The 23,020-nt window shown below is 45.6% G+C and overlaps 1 protein-coding gene across 1 annotated transcript in view; it reads left to right on the top strand.

Moving 5' to 3' along the window:
* The window catches only part of LOC144493890 (NACHT, LRR and PYD domains-containing protein 3-like), a 42,248-nt gene extending 24,266 nt beyond the window's left edge, over nucleotides 1-17,982 (top strand). Inside the window, exons 8-10 of the mRNA XM_078213473.1 lie at nucleotides 9,659-9,820; nucleotides 12,200-12,365; nucleotides 17,116-17,982. The gene's annotated coding sequence lies outside the window, so the exon portion shown is untranslated. The remainder of the gene's footprint in view (nucleotides 1-9,658; nucleotides 9,821-12,199; nucleotides 12,366-17,115) is intronic.
* The last annotated feature ends 5,038 nt before the right edge of the window (nucleotides 17,983-23,020 follow it).

Genomic DNA, 23,020 nt, shown 5'->3' with positions numbered 1-23,020 from the left:
ACAAAGCACCTATTTGCACCCCTAACTATAGAATTCCCTATAACTATTGCTCAAGTGTTCTTTGTCCCTCCCTGCTATCTGATGTAGGTCTTTGGCCCATATCCCTCTATACTCATCTTACCCCTGTAAGTGTCTAAATACTTTTTAAAAGACAAAATTGTACCCGCCTCTACTACTACCTCTGGCAGCTCATCCCAGACACTCTCCAGCCTCTGAAACAATTGCCCCTCTGCACCCTTTTGTATCTCTCCCCTCTCACCTTAAACCTATGCCCTCTAGTTTTAGACTCCCCTAACCTTGGGAAAAGATATTGACTAATTAGCTGATCTGTGCCCCTCATTATTTTATAGACTTTTATAAGATCATCCCTCAGCCTTCTACGCTCCAGAGAAAAAAGTCCCAGTCTATCCAGCCTCTCCTTATAGATCAAACCATCAAGTCCCGGTCGCATCCTAGTAAATTTTTTCTGCACCCTTTCTAGTTTAATAATATCCTTTCTATAATAGGGTGACTAGAACTGTACACAGTATTCCAAGTGTGACCTTACCAATGTCTTGTACAACTTCAACAAGACATCCCAACTCCCGCATTCAATGTTCTAACAATGAAACCAAGCATGCCGAATGCCTTCCTCACCACTCTGTCCACCTGTGACTCCACTTGCAAAGATCTCTTTGTTCTGTAACTCTCCCCAGCGCCCTACCATTAACTGAGTAAGTCCTGTCCTGGTTCAATCTACCAAAATGCATCACCTCGCATTTATCTAAATTAAACTCCATTTGCCATTCGTCAGCCCACTGGCCCAATTGATCAAGATCCGGTTGTAATCCGAGATAACTTCACTGTCCACTATGCCACCAATCTTGGTGTCATCTGCAAACTTACTAACCATAGCTCCTATATTCTCATCCAAATCATTAATATAAATGACAAATAACAGTGGACCCAGCACTGATGCCCGAGGCACACCGCTGGTCACTGGCCTCCAGTTTGAAAAACAACCCTCTACAACCACCCTCTGGCTTCTGTCAAGAAGCCAATTTTGCATCCATTTAGCGACCTCATCCTGGATCCTGTGAGATTTAGCCTTATGCAACAACCTACTATGCGGTACCTTGTCAAAGGCCTTGCTGAAGTCCATGTAGACAACATCAACTGCACTGCCCTCATCTATCTTCTTGGTTACCCCTTCAAAAAACTCAATTAAATTTGTGAGACATGATTTTCCACTCACAAAGCCATGCTGACTGTCCCTAATCAGTCCTTGCGTCTCTAAATGCCTGTAGATCCTGTCTCTCAAAATACCTTCCAACAGCTTACTCACCACAGATGTGAGGCTCACTGGCCTGTAGTTCCCAGGCTTTTCCCTGCAGCCCTTTTTAAACAAAGGCACAACATTTGCCACTCTCCAATCTTCACGTACCTCACCTGTGACTATCAATGATTCAAATGCTAGGGGACCCGCAATTTCCTCCCTAGCCTCCCACAATGTCCTGAGATACACTTCATCAGGTCCCGGGGATTTATCTACCTTGATGCGCTTTAGGACTTCCAGCACCTCCTTCTCTGTAATATGTACACTCCTCAAAACATCACTATTTATTTCCCCAAGTTCCCTCACATCCATGCTTTTCTCAACAGTAAATACTGTTGAGAAATATTAGTTTAGGATCTCACCCATGTCTTGTGGATCCGCACATCGATTACCTTGTTGATCCTTAAGAGGCCCTACTCTTCCCCCAAGTTACTCTTTTGCCCTTTATGTATTTGTAAAAGCTCTTTGGATTCTCCTTTGCCTTATCTGCCAAAACAATCTTGTGTCCCCTTTTTGCCCTCCTGATTTCTCTCTTAACTCTACTCCTACACCCCCAATACTCTTCAAAGGATTCATTTGATCCCTGCTGCCGGTGCATGTCACATGTCTCCTCCTTCTTCTTGACCAGGGCCTCAATATCCCGAGTCATCCAGGGTTCCCTACTTCTGCCAGCCTTGCCCTTCATTCTAAGAGGAATGTGCTTACCCTGAACCCTGGTTAACACACTTTTAAGAACATAAGAAATAGGAGCAGGAATAGGCCATCTAGCCCCTCGAGCCTGCCCCGCCATTCAATAAGATCATGGCTGATCTGAAATGGATCAGTTCCACTTACCCGCCTGATCCCTGTAACCCCTAATTCCCTTACCGATCAGGAATCCATCTATCCGTGATTTAAACATATTCAACGAGGTAGCCTCCACCACTTCAGTGGGCAGAGAATTCCAGAGATTCACCACCCTCTGAGAGAAGAAGTTCCTCCTCAACTCTGTCCTAAACTGACCCCCCTTTATTTTGAGGCTGTGCCCTCCAGTTCTAGCTTCCTTTCTAAGTGGAAAGAATCTCTCCACCTCTACCCTATCCAGCCCCTTCATTATCTTATAGGTCTCTATAAGATCCCCCCTCAGCCTTGTAAATTCCAACGAGTACACCCCAATCTGCTCAGTCTCTCCTCATAATCAACACCCCTCATCTCTGGTATCAACCTGGTGAACCTTCTCTGCACTCCCTCCAAGGCCAGTATATCCTTCCGCAAATAAGGGGACCAATACTGCACACAGTATTGCAGCTGCGGCCTCACCAATGCCCTGTACAGATGCAGCAAGACATCTCTGCTTTTATATTCTATCCCCCTTGCGATATAGGCGAACATCCCATTTGCCTTCTTGATCACCTGTTGCACCTGCAGACTGGGTTTTTGCGACTCATACACAAGGACCCCCAGGTTCCTTTGCACAGTAGCATGTTGTAATTTTTTTCCATTTAGATAATCCAATTTGCTATTATTTCTTCCAAAGTGAATAACCTCGCATTTGTCAACGTTATACTCCATCTGCCAGGTCCTCGCCCACTCACTCAGCCTGTCCAAATCTCTCTGCAGGCCTTCTACGCCCTCCACACGATTCACTTTTCCACTTATCTTTGTGTCGTCTGCAACCTTTGTTACCCTACACTCAGTCCCCTCCTCCAGATCGTCTATATAAATGGTAAATAGTTGAGGCCTCAGTATCGATCTCTGCGGCACGCTACTAGTTACCATCTGCCAACCAGAAAAGCACCCATTTATTCCGACTCTCTGCTTCCTGTCGGATAGCCAATCCCCAATCCACACTAACACCCTACCCCCAACTCCGTGTGACCCAATCTTCTTCAGCAACTTTTTGTGAGGCACCTTATCAAACACCTTTTGGAAATCCAAAAACACCACATCCACCGGTTCCCCTCCGTCAACCGCACTAGTCACATCTTCATAAAAATCCAACAAGTTCGTCAAGCATGACTTTCCCCATATGAATCCATGCTGCGTCTGCTTAATCGAACCATTCTTATCCAGATGGCCTGTTATTTCTTTAATGATGGATTCCAGCATTTTCCCAACTACAGACGTTAAGCTAACCGGCCTGTAGTTACCTGCCTTTTGTCTATTTCCTTTTTTAAACAGCGGCGTAACATTAGCCGTTTTCCAATCCGCCAGCACTACCCCAGAATCCAACGAATTTTGATAAATAACCACTAACGCATCCGCTATTACCTCTGACATTTCTTTCAGTACCCTGGGATGCATTCCATCCGGGCCCGGGGACTTGTCCACCTTCAGTCCCGTTCGTCTACCAAGCATTGCCTCCCTGGTAACATTAATTGTATTGAGTACCTCTCCTCCTCCCAACCCTCTATCGTTAATATTCGGTAAACTATTTGTGTCTTCCACCGTGAAGACCGACACAAAAAACTTATTTAAAGTTTCAGCCATTTCCTCATTTCCCACTATTAAATCCCCCCTCTCGTCCTCCAAGGGTCCAACATTCACTCTTGCCACTCTATTCCTTTTTATATATTTGTAAAAGCTTTTACTATCATTTTTTATATTTAGAGCTAGCCTAGCTTCATAACCTATCTTTCCTTTCTTTATCGCTTTCTTAGTCGTTCTTTGTTGTTTCTTAAAGTTTTCCCACTCTTCCGCTTCTCCACTGTTTTTGGCCACTCTGTCCGCATCGGTCTTTAATACTCTCCTTAATTTCCTTCGTTATCCATGGCTGGTTATCCCTTTTCTTACAGTCCTTCTTTATCACCGGAATATATTGTTGCTGAGTACTGAAAAGGATCTCCTTAAAAATCCTCCACTGTTCCTCAGCTGTCCTACCTACCAGTCCGCTCTCCCAGTCCACCTTAGCCAATTCAGCCCTCATCCTATCGTACTTCCCTCTGTTCAAACAGAGGACACTGGTATGGAACCCTGCTTTCTCCTCTTCCATTTGTATCAGAAATTCGACCATATTGTGATCACTTGACCCAAGAGGGTCTTTCACAAGAACATCCTTAATTCTACCTACATTGTTACACATTACCAGATCTAAGATAACTCGTTCCCTCGTCGGTTCTGTAACATACTGTTCAAGGTAACTATCCCGACAGCAATCTAAGAACTCTTCCTCCATCCCACCCCTTCCAACTTGAGTCAGCCAATCAATATGCAGGTTGAAGTCCCCCATGATTATTGCCGTTCCGTTTTTGCACGCATCCATTATTTGCTTGTTTATAGCCCTCCCCACCTCAACATTATTATTTGGGGGCCTATAGACCATGCCTACTAGTGTCTTTCTCCCCCTACTATTCCTTATCTCTACCCATAACGATTCCACGTTTTGTTCCTTAGAGCGTATGTCATCCCTCACTACTACATCTACTCACTACTAAGGGCGGCACGGTAGCACAGTGGTTCGCACTGTTGCTTCACAGCTCCAGGGACCTGGGTTCGATTCCCGGCTTGGGTCACTGTCTGTGTGGAGTTTGCACATTCTCCTTGTGTCTGCGTGGGTTTCCTCCGGGTGCTCCGGTTTCCTCCCATAGTCCAAAGATGTGCGGGTTAGGTTGATTGGCCATGCTAAAATTGCCCCTTAGTGTCCTGGGATGCGTAGATTAGAGGGATTAGCGGGTAAAATATGTAGGGATATGGGGGTAGGGCCTGGGTGGGATTGTGGTCGGTGCAGACTCAATGGGCCGAACGGCCTCTTTCTGTACTGTAGGGTTTCTTTGATTACCCTGATATTATCTTTTATTAACAGAGCTACCCCACCACCTTTTCCTTCCTGTCTATTCTTCCTAACTGCCTGATACCCCTGGATATTCATCTCCCAGTCCTGGTCTCCCTGCAGCCACGTTTCTGTAATGGCCACTAGATCATACCCATTTGTGCTGATTTGCACCATCAACTCATTAACTTTGTTCCGAATGCTTCGTGCATTCAGGCAAAGTGTCTTTATTCCAGCTTTTATCTGGACCCAATTTGATGAAACGCTATCAACCTCTCCCTCACCCTCTACTCCTTTAACTACTTGAATGCCCTCATTCACTTGCACTCGCTCCCTCTCCTCTACCATTGATTTCGTAATTCCTCTTACCTCTGCACCGCCCCCCCCCCCCACCGCCCCCATAAATTAGCCCTATCTACAGCTCTAGTGATACGATTCGCTAGGACTCTGGTCCCAGCACGGTTCTCCCACTTACCAGATGTCCCTTTGCCTTCTCACAGACTCTCCCAATTAACTTTTGAAAGTTCCTGCCTGATGCCATCAAAATTGGCCTTGCCCCAATTTAGAATTTTAACTTTTGGGCCAGACCTATCATTCTCCATAGCTATCTTAAAAGTAATAGAATTATGGTCACTGGTCCCAAAGTGATCCCTCACTAACACTTCTGTCACCTGCCGTTCCTTATTTCCCAAGAGGAGGTCAAGTTTTGCCCCCTCCCTAGTCGAACCATCCACACACTGAATGAGAAATTCCTCCTGAATACACTCAACAAATTTCTCTCCATCCAACCCTCTACTACTATGACTGTCCCAGTCAATGTTGGGAAAGTTAAAATCCCCGACTATTACCACCCTATTTTTCTTGGAGCTATGCAAATATCTCCTTACATATTTGCTCCTCAATTTCCCACTGACTCTTTGGGGGCCTATAGTACAACTCTATCAAAGTGATTTCCCCCTTCTTATTTCTTAGAAAATATTAGGATTGGGGTCAGCATAGATTTATGGAAGGAAAATCATTTTAGCAAACTGATTTTTATTTGAGGATGTAATTAGCAGAATGGGTGGCATAGTGGTTTTCACTGTTCTTTCACAACGTCAGGCACCTGTGTTCAATTTGGGCCTGGCGTCTTGTCAATGTGGACTTTGCAAATTCTCCCCATGCCTGCCTGGGTTTTTGCCGGTGCTCCAGTTTCCTCCCACAGTCAAAGACGTGCAGGTTGGGTGGATTGACCATGATAAATTGTCCCTTAGTTTATGAGTGTGACGTGGTGAAATGCCCCTCAAGCTATAAGCCCCTGGTGATAGACGAGTGACAAGTTGCAGGAACAGTTAGCTACAGAAACAGACGAAAGTCTGACCAGGGTGTGGAAATGTTGAGAGAGAGGGAAGTAGCAGAATGGATAAGGGGGAACCAGTGAATGCTATACATTTGAATTTTCAGAAAGATTTTGATAAGGTCAAACACGAGAGGTGCTTAAATAAGATCAAAGCCAGGGATTGGGTGGCGTATACTGGCATGGATTGAGAACTGGTTAACAGACAGAAAACAGAGTAGGAATCAATGGCTTATTTTTGGGTTGACAGTGGAGTACAACAGGGATCAGTGCTTGGGTCCCAGGTATTCAAAATCTATATCAATGATTTGAATGCGGGGATCAAATATAATATTTCCAAATTTGCAGATGACAGAAAAGTGGGTGGAAGTTTGAGTTGTGAGCAGGATGCAAAGATGTTTCAAAGGGATTTGGAGAGGCAAAGGAAATGGCCAGAAGGTGGCGGGTGGACTACAATGTGGAAAAATGTGAGGTTATCCAATTTTGTAGGAAAAACAGAAATTGAGAGAGACTGGGAAGAATTGAACTTCAAAGGTACTTTGTCCTTGTTCATGAGTCACTGAAAGCTAATGTGCAAGCACTTAAGAAGGTAAATGGTACGTTGGCCTTTATTATAAGAGGATTTGAGTTCAGAAGCCAAGATGCCTGACTGCAATTAAATACAGCATTGGTGAGACCACACCTGGAGTATTGTGTGTAGTTTTGGTCTCCAGTCCAAAGGAAAGATACACTTGCCATAGAGGGAGTGTAACAAAAATTTACTAAATTAGTTCCTGGGACGGATATTTTGTCCCATGAGGAAAAAATTAAATAAACTAGGCAATTATTTGCAGGTATTTAGAAGAGTGATAGGTATTCTCATTCAAAAATACAACATTCTTGCAGTGCTTAACAGGCCAGATACAAGAAGGATGTTTCCCCTGGCTGGAGAGTCTAAACCCTGGGGCACAGTGTCAGAATATGGCAGCTATTTAGGACTAAAATCAAGAATTTCTTTTTTGAAGGCTAGTGAATCTTTGCAATTCTCTGTCTCAGAGAGCTGTGGAGGAGCAGTCATTTAGTTTGTACAAGACCGGTCGATAGATTTCTACATATTAATAACATCAAAGGATGCGGGGATAACGCAGGAAATGGTGTTGAAGTCGAAGATCAGCCATAGTATCGTTGAATGGCGGAGCAGCTCGACGGGCTGAATGGTTGACTCCTGCTACTATTTATTCATTCTTTACATTCTTATTGCAAGGGGAATGAATGTAAATGTAGGGGAGTTTTGTTATGGTTTTACATAACCTTCGTTAGACTGCAACTGGAGTATAATGTATAGTTTTGGGCTCCTTACTTAGAAAGAATACAATTGTATTAGAACCAGTTCAGAGAAGATTCACTCAACTGACCCCTGGGATGAAGTTTATTGAAGGAGGACATTTTGAGTAGATTGCAACTATATCCATTAAAGTTTAGAAGATTGAAAGGTGATTTCGCTGAAATAGGCGACGGGACAGGGTAATTGCTGAGTGGATGTTTCTCCTTGTCCGATCGACGAGAACTCGGGGACAAATTTAAAAATTAAGGGTTTCCCGCTTAAGTCTGAGATGAGGAGAAATGTATTTTTAGAGGGTCATTAGTCTGTCAAATTATCTTCCCTGAAGACTAGTGGAGGCAGGGTCATTGAATATATTCAAGGCTGAGTTTAAATAGACCTTTGGCAAAATTTTCAATTTGTTTTGATTGACCTTTGTTGACTTTATTGGAGAGAAATACCAATGGTCCTTTGTGGACTATAGCTTAATTATCTAACCCTGTCCACACTGCAACATCACCAGCTTCCATTCGAATTATTGCTAAATTTCCAGCCATTATCTTCACAGGATTGTTACGGTGCACAAGGAGGTCATTTGGCCCATTTTGTCTGCACCAGCTCTCCAAACGAGCGTTATGACTTATTGCCATTCTGCTGCCCTTTCCCCGTATCTCTGCACATTGTTTCTATTCAAATAATCATCCAATGCCCTCTTAGAATCATAGAATCCCTACAGTGCAGAAGGAGGCCATTCGGCCCATCGAGTCTACACCGACCACAATCCCACCCAGGCCCTACCCCCACATATTTTACCCGCCAATCCACGCATCTCAGGACTCTTAAGGGACAATTTTTTTTTTAACCTGGCCAATCAACCTAACCCGCACATCTTTGGACTGTGGGAGGAAACCGGAGCACCCGGAGGAAACCCACGCAGACACGAGGAGAATGTGCAAACTCCACACAGACAGTGACCCGAGCCGGGAATCGAACCTGGGACCCTGGAGCTGTGAAGCAGCAGTGCTAACCACTGTGCTACCGTGCCGCCCCTTGAATGCCTCTTGAATGCCTCAAGTCAGCTGTCACCACACCTCCAGGCAGAGTGTTCCAGACCCAATCAATTGCAGCGTGAAAAAGATTTTTCTCACATCATAGACAATTCATAGAATCCCTACAGTGCTGAAGAGGCCATTTGGTCCATCAAGTCTGCACCAACTCGCTAACAGAGTATCGTACCCAGGCCCCATCCCTGTCACCTTCCAAATTTGTCATGACCAATCCATCTAACCTACACATCTTTGGCCACTAAAGGGCAATTTAGCATGGCCAATCCACCTAACCTGCACATCTTTGGACTATAGGAAGAAACCGGAGCACCTGAAGGAAACCCACACAGACACGGAAGAACGTGCAAATTCCACACGGTCACCCAAGGCCGGAATTGAACCCAGGTCCCTGAATCTGTGAGGGAGCAGTGCTCATCACTGTGCTCATCATCGTCCTGAACCCCACCACAAATGCTATTCCTGAGCCACTGACCATCCCATGATCCTCCCTAGTGACTCGGTGTAAGGACATGGGGATCCTGTACTTTTTTCTTTCACCCTCATCCTTTTTGTCATTTAATCACTCCGGTGTTTCCTTTTTGTTTCTTCCTTGTCACCATTCCATCCGCAGTCCTTTGTCACTTAAAGCAATTTAATTCACTGCTATTTCCCAGTTCTAATAAAAGCTAATCGAACTGAAACTAACTCTGATTCTCTCTTCACAAATGTTGCCTGACCTGCTGAGAGTTCCTGGCATATTTTATTTCAGATTTGCAACATCAATAGTGTTTTGCCTTCTGTAGTAAGTGAAATTGTGTTCCTTGAATGTCCCACGCTGCAGCTTATTATTGTTTATAATGGTATTCTTGAAAACGTTGGGGATTTACCCTGATTCCTGTTATTTTTCTTCCAGGAACGATCTCATAGAAACTTGTGCTGAGGACCTTGCTTCTGCTCTCAGTACAAACCAGTCACTGATAGACCTGAACCTAGGTTGCAATACACTGGGTGATTCAGGAGTGAAACTACTGTCCATGGCTCTGAGGAATCCAGACTGTAAAATGCAGAAACTGCAGTAAGTACCAGATTCTGTGAGATTCTGTTTATAATAACTGGGTATTCAAAAATATATTTTGACCCCTGGTATTGGTATCAACAATTCTGTCCATTACTATTGGTGTCAGTTATTAATACGGAAAACTACATTTACTCTCGCTTCTGTTGTTTCTCTTTCTGATCCATAGGCAATGGGATGTCAGTCTCTCAAATTATTTTAGGGTTGCCGGGGACTGACAGGAAAGTGGAGCTGAGACCACAATTAGATCAGCCATGATCTTATGAAATGATGGAGCAGGCTCGAGGGGCTGAATGGTCTACTCCTGCTCCTAGTTTTGTTCTTATTCGAACACGTACTTCAGAGTGCTCTTTGTGCCCAGTGCTGGACAAACAAGCACTGTTTTCTACTCACCGTATGCTCTCCTGTGCCTGTTCATTGGGCCACTCACTCTCTCAGCTCCACAACCCATCTCACCAGCAGTGATTGCGCACTCTGCCCCAGGCATCCAGCATTTCATCTTCCATTGGTGTAAGGATGGCACGATGTTGACATCTCCACTCATTCCCTGATGGTGTTTGCTCTCTTTCCAAGCATGTAAATTTCAGTTGTTACTCACCCATGAAACACATGCACTAACCCAGAATTGTCCAACGTGTGGACCAAGGGCTAAATGTGATCCTCAAAGCCCCTCAATGTGTCCCCGGAGCCTGTTTTCAAAATCCCAGTCTCTGAGTGACGTTTGAATGGATGAATCTGTATGGAGCTGCTCCTCCAATCACATGCTGCTTCTTTCCCATTTTTGCTGCTGATGTGTTTTTGAATCAATCTGTAGCAAACGTGGGAGAGAAACAATTTGTGATTGATCAGGATTAAACCATAATGCTCATATTTATTACTCATTATTGTGCTCAGCAACTTGTTTCTGTTCATATCTCAGTTTTGTTTTTGATTGAAATTCAGATGAAATTCAACACGGATGTCAGGGGGACGTATTTTACACAGAGGGTGGTGGGGGCCTGGAATGCACTGCCAAGCAAGGTGATTGAGGCGGACACACTGGGATCGTTTAAGACTTATCTAGATAGCCACATGAACAGACTGGGAATAGAGGGATACAAAAGAATGGTCCAGTTGGGCACATGAGCAGCGCAGGCTTGGAGGGCCGAAGGGCCTGTTCCTGTGCTGTATTGTTCTTTGTTCTTTGTTCATGCTGCGCCAAACATGATCATTCTGAAATTTGCTCATCGGCCCCTTGATTGAGAACAAAATTGAAAGGTGCCCCCACCACCATGTGAAAAGCTTGGTCAAAACCGCTGGTACCAGCCTAACTGACATGTCTCTGACAGTCAGTGCTGCTGCCTTTGCATTGCCAGTGTCTGGGTGGAGATGTTCTTTCTACAATTTCACTTTCATCCTTATTCACATTTCAGGCTGTGCCGCACTCACCTTGTCAGAACACATCAGGACATTGATCCTTTTTCTACACTGCAACCATGTGTCTCACACCCACTCACCTTCTTACAATCTTCATACAGACTTGTTTAGATTGATGGATTAATCTCCCATCCTGAGGGAACAGGACCTCCCTCTGAGGCCGAGCAGCCGGGAGGAATCCCCGGAGGTATTAGGGATTGGGAGAACCCTTGATCTGCTTTCAGTCATTTCAGCCCTTCATTCAGTCAGCAGAGCTCCCTCACTGCTCTGTCCAGAGCTGCTGTGTTTGAAAGTCCTGCTGGCTGCCTTCAAAGATGGTGCCATATTACCCTAACCGGGACCCCGCCCACACTGCCTGAGTGGACAGCTGCCCCCTGCCTGCCAGCCATTAATTATCTGCCTCTCACAATATCACCTTCATAACTCTACCTATCCTGCCCACACAGTCACACCACCCATTTTCAATCCCCATGTTGGCACTTCAGAGCTTCTGATAAAATCACAGCCATTATCTTCAACCGCACCACAAACTGCATTCCCAAACCACTGACCATCCCATGTTCCTCCTGAGCCTCTCCAAGTAAGGACATGGGGATGCTGTGTATTTGTCTTGTCCCATCATCCCTATTGTCAGTTAATCACTCCTGTAATTCCAGTTTTGTCCTCTTTATTTCTTCCCCAGTCACCCACCGCTGTCACTTCAAACCTTCACTGCCACTTCCCAGTTCCAATGAAAGCTCAAACTTTAACTCTGCTTCTTTCTTCACAAAATTTTACCGAACCTGTTGAGCATTTCCAGTATGTTCTATTTATATTTCAGTTTCGGCATTAATATACTTCATTCTGTACAAATGCAAGTTGTGCTTTTTGAATGTCTCATACTATACATTATTGTTATTCATAGCATTCTTTAAAACTCTGGCGATTTACCCTGATTCCTGGTATTCTCTCTCTGATTTCCAGTCTGTATAGTAACTCTCACAGATTCTTGTGTTGAGGATCTTGCCTCTGCTCTCAGTACAAAGCAGTCACTGACGGATCTGATGCTGAATTCAAACTCCTTCACAGACCAATCTGTCCCTGCTCTCCGCCGCATCATACAGACCTGCAGGAGTCTGGAGAGGATCCGGTGAGTGCTTGCGTTAATTTAAATATAAATGGGATTTTGAAATATAAATTGGCCTGAATTTTCCAGCAGCAGCAATGATAAGCAGATTGCCGCTGTGCGTGAACGTTCTCCCAAACATTCAAGCACCTCAAGCTGCTGCATATTTTCCCTGGGATCTTCAGCACAGTGACACCACCAGGAGCTCCATCAGAGCAGAGTAGAGTCAGGGAAGAGAGAGCACACACCCTATTTACAGCACAGTGACCCCAGGGAGCTCCATCAGAGCAGAGTAGAGTCGGGGAAGATCGAGCACACACTTTATTTACAGCACAGTGACCCCCCCCAGAAGCTCCATTGGAGCAGAGTCAGGGAAGAGAGAGCATACCCTATTTACAGCACAGTGACCCCCGGAGGAACTCCATCAGAGTAGAGCCGGGGAAGATCGAGCACACAGCCTATTTACAGCACAGTGACCCCCGAGGAGCTCCATCAGAGTAGAGTCGGGGAAGATCGAGCACACACCCTATTTACAGGACAGTGACCCCCGAGGAGCTCCATTGGAGCAGAATAGAGTTGGGGAAGAAAGAGCACGCACCCTATTTACAGCACAGTGACCCCCCCGAGGAGCTCCAGCAGAGCAGAGTCAGGGAAGAGAGAGCACACACCCTATTTACAGGACAGTGACCCCCCCAAGGAGCTCCACCAGAGTAGTGTCGGGGAAGAGAGAGCACATCCTATTTACAGCACTAGCTGCCCTTTGTCAAGGTTAATTAATGTTAGTTTGTGATTGAGGGCAGGCGTTTGTCGATGGGTGGGTGAGGAAGGTAAGTGGGTGAGTGGTTAGTTGACGGATAAGTGGGTGGCAGTAGGGTAGTTGCAAAAGCTCGGGTGGTTAGCTGGGTGATTTTGAGGGTAGTGGGGCAATAGTTGGTGGTCAGTAGACTACTCGGGTGGTGGGGTGGAGGGAGGTGGGATGGGGTTGACGGGAGGTTTAGTCTGGTAGGGGAGGCCAGGTGGCTCAGTGGGTGATTATAGGGTCAGAGTTTAGCATCAAGAGATTGGGACGGGGGTACGGTCAGGTCAGGTGGGTATGCTATTCACATTTGGTCATGGAGATCGTTGTGTGGTCCCAAGAGGCAGCAAGGTTGGTGGAGTGTTTGGGGGAGGGGAGTAGTTATTGAGGTGGATTAGGGGGGTGTGGTTCAACAAATTTAGTCATTGAGATAGTTGTGAGGGATCAGGACGTAGTAGGATTGGTGGTGTTGTTGGTGGGGGGCGGGGGGGGTGCTAGTTGAGGTGGATTAGGGGTGGACAAGGGCTGTGCTTGTCGGATCAGGACGTAGTAGGGTTGGTGGTGTTGTTGGTGGGGGACGCTAGTTGAGGTGGATTAGGGGTGGACAAGGGCTGTGCTTGTCGGATCAGGATGTAGTAGGGTTGGTGGTGTTGTTGTTGGGGCGGGGGGGGCTAGTTGAGGTGGATTAGGGGTGGACAAGGGCTGTGCTTGTCGGGTGGTGGGGGCGGGTGCAGTAAGGTGGTGAACAGAACAGAACAATACAGCGCAGGAACAGGCCCTTCGGCCCTCCGAGCCCGCGCCGCTCCCTGGTCCAAACTAGACCATTCTTTTGTATCCCTCCATTCCCACTCCGTTCATGTGGCTATCTAGATAAGTCTTAAACGTTCCCAGTGTGTCCGCCTCCACCACCTTGCCCGGCAGCGCATTCCAGGCCCCCACCACCCTCTGCGTAAAATACGTCCTTCTGATATCCGTGTTAAACCCCCCCCCCCCCCCCCTCACCTCACCTTGAACCTATGACCCCTCGTGAACGTCACCACCGACCTGGGAAAAAGCTTCCCACCGTTCACCCTATCTATGCCTTTCATAATTTTATACACCTCTATTAGGTCACCCCTCATCCTCCGTCTTTCCAGTGAGAACAACCCCAGTTTCCCCAATCTCTCTTCATAACTAAGCCCCTCCATACCAGGCAACATCCTGGTAAACCTCCTCTGCACTCTCTCCAAAGCCTCCACATCCTTCCGGTAGTGTGGCAACCAGAACTGGGCGCAGTATTCCAAATGCGGCCGAACCAACATTCTATACAACTGCAACATCAGACCCCAACTTTTATACTCTATGCCCCGTCCTATAAAGGCAACATGCCATATGCCTTATTCACTACCTTCTCCACCTGTGACGTCACCTTCAAGGATCTGTGGACTTGCACACCCAGGTTCCTCTGCGTATCCACACCCTTTATGGTTCTGCCATTTATCGTATAGCTCCCCCTACGTTAGTTCTACCAAAATGCATCACTTCGCATTTATCTGGATTGAACTCCATCTGCCATTTCTTTGCCCAAATTTCCAGCCTATCTATATCCTTCTGTAGCCTCTGACAATGTTCCTCACTATCTGCAAGTCCAGCCATTTTCGTGTCGTCCGCAAACTTACTGATCACCCCAGTTACACCTTCTTCCAGATCGTTTATATAAATCACAAACAGCAGAGGTCCCAATACAGAGCCCTGCGGAACACCACTAGTCACAGGCATCCAGCCGGAAAAAGACCCTTCCACTACCACCCTCTGTCTTCTGTGACCAAGCCAGTTCTCCACCCACCTAGCCACCTCCCCCTTTATCCCATGAGATCCAACCTTTTGCACCAACCTACCATGAGGGACTTTGTCAAACGCTTTACTAAAGTCCATATAGACGACATCCACGGCCCTTCCCTTGTCAACCATTCTAGTCACTTCTTCAAAAAGCTCCACCAGGTTAGTGAGGCATGACCTCCCTCTCACAAAACCATGCTGACTATCGTTAATGAGTTTATTCCTTTCTAAATGCGCATACATCCTATCTCTAAGAATCCTCTCCAACAACTTCCCTACCACGGACGTCAAGCTCACCGGCCTATAATATCCCGGGTTATCCTTCCTACCCTTCTCAAATAACGGGACCACATTAGCTATCCTCCAATCCTCTGGGACCTCACCTGTGTCCAGTGACGAGACAAAGATTTGCGTCAGAGGCCCAGCGATTTCATCTCTCGTCTCCCTGAGTAGCCTTGGATAGATTCCATCAGGCCCTGGGGATTTGTCCGTCTTCATATTCTCTAACAAACCTAACACTTCCTCCAGTGTAATGGAGATTTTCTCTAACGGGTCAACACTCCCCTCCGACACACTCCCAGTCAACACATCCCTCTCCTTTGTGAATACCGACGCAAAGTATTCATTTCGGATCTCCCCAACTTCTTTGGGCTCTAAGCATAATTCCCCACTTTTGTCCCTGAGAGGTCCGATTTTTTCCCTGACAACCCTTTTGTTCCTAATGTATGAATAAAATGCCTTGTGATTCTCCTTAATCCTGTCTGCCAAGGACATTTCGTGACCCCTTTTTGCCCTTCTAATTCCTCGTTTGAGTTCTTTCCTACTTTTTGTATTCCTCCAGAGCTCCCTCTGTTTTTAGCTGCCTGGACCTAACGTACGCCTCTCTTTTCTTTTTGACCAATCCCTCAATTTTCCAGGTTATCCACGGTTCTCGAATCCTACCCTTCCTATCCTTTTTTACAGGCACATGCCTATCCTGCAGCCCTAACAACTGTTCCTTAAAAGACTCCCACATGCCAGATGTGGATTTACCCTCAAACAGCCTCTCCCAATCAACAGCTACCAATTTCTGCCTAATCCCACTGAAATTAGCCTTCCCCCAATCCAACATCTTACCCTTGGGACACCACTCATCCTTTACCATCGCTATCCTAAAGCTAACAGAATTGTGGTCACTGTTTGCCACATGTTCCCCTACCGAAACTTTGAAGACCTGACCGGGCTCATTCCCCAGTACTAGGTCCAGTATAACCCCCTCTCTAGGCGGGCTATCTACATATTGCTCCAAAGAACCTTCCTGTACGCATTTTACAAATTCCTCCCCATTCAGACTCCCAGCCCTACGCGATTTCCAGTCTATACCAGGGAAATTGAAGTCTCCCACGACAACAACCCTATTTTTCCTGCACCTATCCATTATTGGGCTTGTTTGGGGACTTGGCTTAAGGAGTTATCTAGGTTTTACATTGATGAATAATTTTAATTTGCTTGTGTGGGCATGCGCCAAACCTGGAAGTAGATGGAATTGAGAGATAAGATGTGGGGCATGGATCCTGCCATTAACACGCACTGCCATAATGTTACAGTCAGTGAGCAAGAACAAGAATCAGACATGCACTCGCTGATAATAAAGATGGCAATTTAATCCATGAAGGGCAATTTGACGTGGCCTGTTTGCTTTTATAGTTGGTGGGCAGCCGATTGGCCAGGCACCCTTTACGTTTTGGCTTTAACCTTGATTCAGGGCGGGATGAAGTGTCCGGACTGAAATTAAATTTAAAAAGGTGTCCGGGGACTGAGGTTTGTGCCACCTAAACACACGCTAATTAGTTAGTGCCTGGTTATTAATGTTTCACAGTTCTGCAGCTCCCTGAGACAGCTGTGCAGTGGCTACACCCCCCGCCCTCTCAGTATTCCTGCGGTTAGGGGTAAAGGATCCAGGGTTTCTGTTCAGTGCCCAGTGACCCTGCTGGGAAGTGAACCTGTGTGGGTTCAGGATGGGGACAGGGTCTCTTTAGCTGGGATAGATCCCACTGTCCAATAGGAACAAACACCCACTGCAGGGGGTGACCTAGAGAGTATCTCGTTAGGGAGGTTCCAGTGGATTCTGCAGCTGGGGAACTGGTTTGAAAGTACCAATACTTTACTGTCTTCCCTCAGTAAGAAAGCCGTGAAACCAAAAACTGAATCAACTTGTCCTGACTTGCTCTCAATCAACTCAATTATCAGCAACGCTCTGCTGCCAAGTCTGTTCCGTCCTGAGAATGGGGCAAAACCCCTCAATTCTAGCAGATATTCATCAGACTTCAGAAATCAAGGAATAGGAAGCAATCTGTGATCGGCCATGAGCAGATTGGAACAACAAGTTCACATAAGATGACCCAGTATTAGATATCAGCTGTGACCAGAGTCTGATCAAGAGACAGAGGGATAAGACTCTGTGGTTTAATGTAAAAATCACAACTCAAATGTCAAATTGATCACTATACAGTAATGATGAATTGATATATACATATATATATAGTGGAAAGAACAGGTAACAGGAAGAAAATAAATTATTTTAATAAGTTTCACACATATCAGTAATGTTGCCACTGGCACCCAATTACTGCTGATCACACAAATTGTAGCTGACAACCTCTCATTCAGAGTGCTACTTACCCGCCTATTAATTGTATCTGATTAGTATTGCTGGGTGACCCTGTCTCCAACTATTTTGATACTGAAGTTATAGAAATCATAGAAACCCTACAGTGCAGAAGGAGGCCATTCGGCCCATCGAGTCTGCACCGACCACAATCCCACCCAGGCCCTACCCCCACATATTTTACCCACTAATCCCTCTAACCTACACATCCCAGGACTCTAAGGGGCAATTTTTTAACCTGGCCAATCAACCTAACCTGCACATCTTTGGACTGTGGGAGGAAACCGGAGCACCCGGAGGAAACCCACGCAGACACGAGGAGAATGTGCAAACTCCACACAGATGATTATGTTATTGTGTCAATTAAACATTCCTAGTGGATGATTTGCTGTCTGACTTGTTCTTTGAAGATTTGAAAAGAAAAGATTTAATTCATTTACACAAGAGCTTGTGGGGATTTGAATTGAGGGCTGGTGAAGTTAACTCAATGGGAACTGGATGATATCAGACAGTTCAGCTGAACAATATTAGACATTGTTCACTTTTAGATAGGCTGGGAGGTAAAACTCAGTTGGTTCCTCAGTGATGATGTCAGGTGAAGGGGGTAAAGGTGCATGTCCATCCACCTTACCATTTATTTGTTGGAACTCTGAATATCAGCATTTTGTAAGAAGACTCACAACACCAGGTTAAAGTCCAACAGGTTTAGTTGGTAGCAAATACCATAAGCTTTCGGAGCACTGCTCCTTCGTCAGATGGAGTGGAAATGTGCTCTCAAACAGTGCAAACAGACAAAATCAAGTTGCAGAATACTGATTAGAATGCGAATCCTACAGCCAGCCAGGTCTTAAAGGTACAGACAATGTGGGTGGAGGGAACATTAAACACAGGTTAAAGAAATGTGTATTGTCTCCAGACAGAACAGCTAGTGAGATTCTACAAGCCCAGGAGGCAAGCTTTGGGGGTTACTGATAATGTGACATAAATCCAACATCCCGGTTTCGGCCGTCCTCATGTGTGTGGAACTTGGCCAAGTTCCGCACACATGAGGACGGCCGAAACCGGGATGTTGGATTTATGTCACATTATCAGTAACCCCCACAGCTTGCCTCCTGAGCTTGTAGAATCTCATTAGCTGTTCTGTCTGGAGACAATACACATTTCTTTAACCTGTGTTTAATGTTCCCTCCACCCACATTGTCTGTACCTTTAAGACCTGGCTGGTTGTAGGATTCGCATTCTAATCAGTATTCTGCAACTTGATTTTGTCTGTTTGCACTGTTTGAGAGCACATTTCCACTCCATCTGACGAAGGAGCAGTGCTCCGAAAGCTTATGGTATTTGCTACCAAATAAACCTGTTGGACTTTAACCTGGTGTTGAGAGACTTCTTACCGAGTTCACCCCAGTCCAACGCCGGCATCTCCACATCATGATTATAATACAGAAACCTCTGTTTCGGAAGTGATTGGGATATCTCTGAGCCACAATTAACACTGGTATGGAATGAAATATAAATCCAATTACATGAATGAGTCGTGCTACAGACATTAAGGAACGGAGAGGAATGTAAATACTTTACTTATTGCTAACTAATTCAATGGAGTTGGAACCGATCTCAACAGACACTGGTCCATCACAAAGCACACACAGACAGACTAAGGGGCAATTGAGCATAGCCAATCCACCTAACCTGCACATCTTTGGACTGTGGGAGGAAACCGATGCAGACATAGGGAGAGCATGCAAACTGCACACAGACAATTTCCCAAAGCTGGAATTGAAACTGGGTCCCTGGCACTGTGGGGCAGTGATGATATCCACTGTGTCACCGTGCTCCAATGTCAATAAAAATACAATGAACATAAAGATCTACAGGATGTGGTCTTGGGCAGATTTAAATACTGAGAACCGAACCTGTGTTTGGTGATAGCATATCCAAGATTTCTATTTAAACGTAATGAAGGTTTTAGTGAGGGTGTTCCAAACACTCTTGCTGAAAAGATTCATCTATGACACCTGGTGATTGACCTCTGTAAACTGAACAGGTTCATCCTCCCCAATATAGATGGACATTCATGGTTGATCAACTAAATGTCCCCTCTATTCCATAGAAAACAACTCAAGTTTATCATCTCTTTCTTCATTGGGAATGGCTGATCACCAGACTTGACTGGAGGGCAGGAGTACATGACTGCATCTCACCCCACAACCAGCAGTCAGGACTACTAGTGACGAGTGGTGGTCCAATTAAGTCTAATAATGATCCTGAAACTATTGTGAATTGTCATATAAACCCATTCTGGTTCACCTTTACGGAAGGAAATGTCCTGTGCAGCTGTCTAGCCAGACACTCAGTTCCAGGGCAATTAGAGATGGGTAATTAATACTGGGCCAGACTGCAATGCCTATATCCAATAAAAAAAATTTAAAACTGCAGAGTGCAGCCAGGGAAAATTCATGGTACCATGCACAGCTCAGCTGTATATTGAGCAGTAGGTAGCTTAAGATGACATACTGAAAAGGGATTTTATAATTAGGAGAGAAGTATGTGGGCAAGTGGGGCGAGGGGGTGCTGTTCCTCTAGCTATCTATAAGAAATCAGGATATGTTGCCAATGCACCCCCACACCCCATCCCTCACAATATCATAAGCAGGGCACTCAGAGTAAATTAATGCATGATGTGGAGATGCCAGCATTGGACTGGGGCAAGCACAGTAAGAAGTCTCACAACACCAGGTTAAGGTCCAACAGGTTTATTTGGTAGCACAAGTTTTCAGAGCGCTGCTTTCAAAGCATTCACCTGATGAAGGAGCAGCGCTCTGAAAGCTTGTGCTACCAAATAAACCTGTTGGACTTTAACCTAGTGTTGTGAGACTTCTTACTAAATTAATGCATGTCTGGAGAGATGGTAAAAGGACATAAAATAGGAAAAGGTCATTAGGCTGCTCGAGCCTGCTTTGCCATGAAATCTGATCATGGGTAGCTATAACTCCGCTTCCCCACCTGCCCATGACAGTAAACTTTGATTCACTTGTACAATAAAAATCTATCCAAACTCAGCCTTGAATAAATTCATTGATCCAGTTTCCACTGCTTTTGTAGTTACAAAATTTCATTGATTCATATTTCTTAAAGAAAAATAAATCCTGCTCATCCACATCTTAGGGCTGAGAATCTGTACCTGAAATGCAATCGAGTTAGTTTTTGAATACTCATTGTAATTAATTTCCTCAAATCACATCTGATTCAATTTATTTCACATAAATTGCTTATTTTCCTATTGTTATGAATTACATTCACTCAATGCCAGCTTCCCAATCCAGCACCTGCCCACAGTAACTTCAGAGTCAAATGTCTGTGGTCAGGAAGCAGATGAGGTGCTGAAGAAGAAGCAGCACAAGTGAGAGATTCCTTTTCAGAAAACAGCTCAGCTCGGGATCAAGCACAGAAGGCAGAAGTCAGCTTGTGAAAAAGATCATTTTCTGTGTTGAACCGAAGACCATTCCCAAGTCCAGGCCAATGAAACTGCGAGGTGTGGTAGCCACTGACTAGATTTGACCAATTGACCAATATAAAAAATATTTGGATGAGCACTTGAAATATAACATTCAAGAATATGGGACAAATGCAGGGAAATGGGATTAGTGCACAGTTAGTGGTAGTAATTGTCTTTGCAGATTCAATTAGGCTGAAGGGCCTTTTCTGCACTGTATGACTCGATGATTCTATAACTGATGAATCATCTTTGCACCCTCTCCAGTGTAATCACATCCTTCCTATGGTGTGGCATCTAGAGCCGCACACAGTACTCTAGCTGTGACCTAACCAACCAGTGTTTTATACAGCTCCATCGTATCCTCCCCGCTCTTATATCCTCTGCTTTTGCGAATAAAGACGGGAATCAGATATGCCTTCTAATCACCTTATCCACCAGTCCTGCTGCCTTCAGGGATCTTTGGAATCCCTATACTGCAGGAGACCATTTGGCCCATCGAGTTTGCACCAACTGCTGGAAGAGCAGCTTACCCAGGCCAACGCCTCCCCCTGCCCTATTCCCATAACCCCGTACCATGGTTAATCCAGCTAATTTACACAACGTTGGGCACAAAGCAGCTATTTCACATGGCCAATCCATGTAAACAGCACATCTTTCCACTGTGGGAGGAAAACACAGGGAGAACGTGCAGACAATGCAGCCTCTCAAGGCCAGAATTAAAACCGGGTACCTGGTGCTGTGAGGCAGCAGTGCTAACCACTGTGCCACCCACATAGAAAATTCTTCACTGAAACTCTGAGCACTCAGTACTTCTAATATTGCCTATGCATATTCCTTCTCAGGCATACAAAACCAGTCAGGTTTATATCAATATTCAGTTTGAGATTGCGATGGCTGTGGAAGCTGATAGGATAAAGGCTCAGATATAGAGCTGGAATTAAACCAATCAACATCTCTGCTTTCAGCAATCCTTCATTTGCATAGTTGTATGGTGGACTGTACCATCCTAGCGTGAAAGAAAGAGGTGGGGGGTGGGAGCAGATCTGGCCTATTAACCTCCACATCATCCCGCCTGTGATGAAATAAATGCACGGTGGCACAGTGGTTAGCACTGCTGCTCATTCTGCCAGGGACCCGCATTCAAACCCGGCCAGGGGCGACTGTTTGGGGGCGAATGTACAAACTCCACAGTGTCAGTGTGAGTTTCCTCCGGGTGCTCAAAATTTCCTCCCAAAGCCCAAAGATGTGCAGGTTAGGTTGATTATTTGCCCATTGTCTCACGTGCATTAGCGGGGTAAATACATGCGTTTGGGTTAGATGCGCTGTCAGAGGGTCGGTGTAAACTCGATGGACCGAATGACCTCCTTCTGCATTCATAGAAATCATAGAAACCCTACAGTGCAGAAGGAGGCCATTCGGCCCATCGAGTCTGCACCGACCACAATCCCACCCCACATATTTACCCGCTAATCCCTCTAACCTACGCATCCCAGGACTCTAAGGGGCAATTTTTTTAACCTGGCCAATCAACCTAACCCGCACATCTTTGGACTGTGGGAGGAAACCGGAGCACCCGGAGGAAACCCACGCAGACACGAGGAGAATGTGCAAACTCCACACAGACAGTGACCCGAGCCGGGAATCGAACCCGGGACCCTGGAGCTGTGAAGCAGCAGTGCTAACCACTGTGCTACCGTGCCGCCGCATTCTATGAATCTATATGCAACTTCCAAACGAATGGCACTCAAACAAGGCAGCAAGATTAATTGCTGGTAAATGGGATTAGGATGCATCGGTGCTGAATGGCGGGCGCAGACATGGCCCGAAGTGCCTCATTTTATGTAAAATTCCATGACTAGTGGCAGAGACGATACAGTGGCATAGTGTAATATAGAGCCCCAGGCTGATGCTCTGCCGAA

The sequence above is a fragment of the Mustelus asterias genome, chromosome 5, assembly GCF_964213995.1.
Source record: "Mustelus asterias chromosome 5, sMusAst1.hap1.1, whole genome shotgun sequence".
Classification (NCBI taxonomy): Eukaryota; Metazoa; Chordata; class Chondrichthyes; order Carcharhiniformes; family Triakidae; genus Mustelus; species Mustelus asterias.
This window is presented reverse-complemented; position numbering and strand designations above follow the sequence as displayed.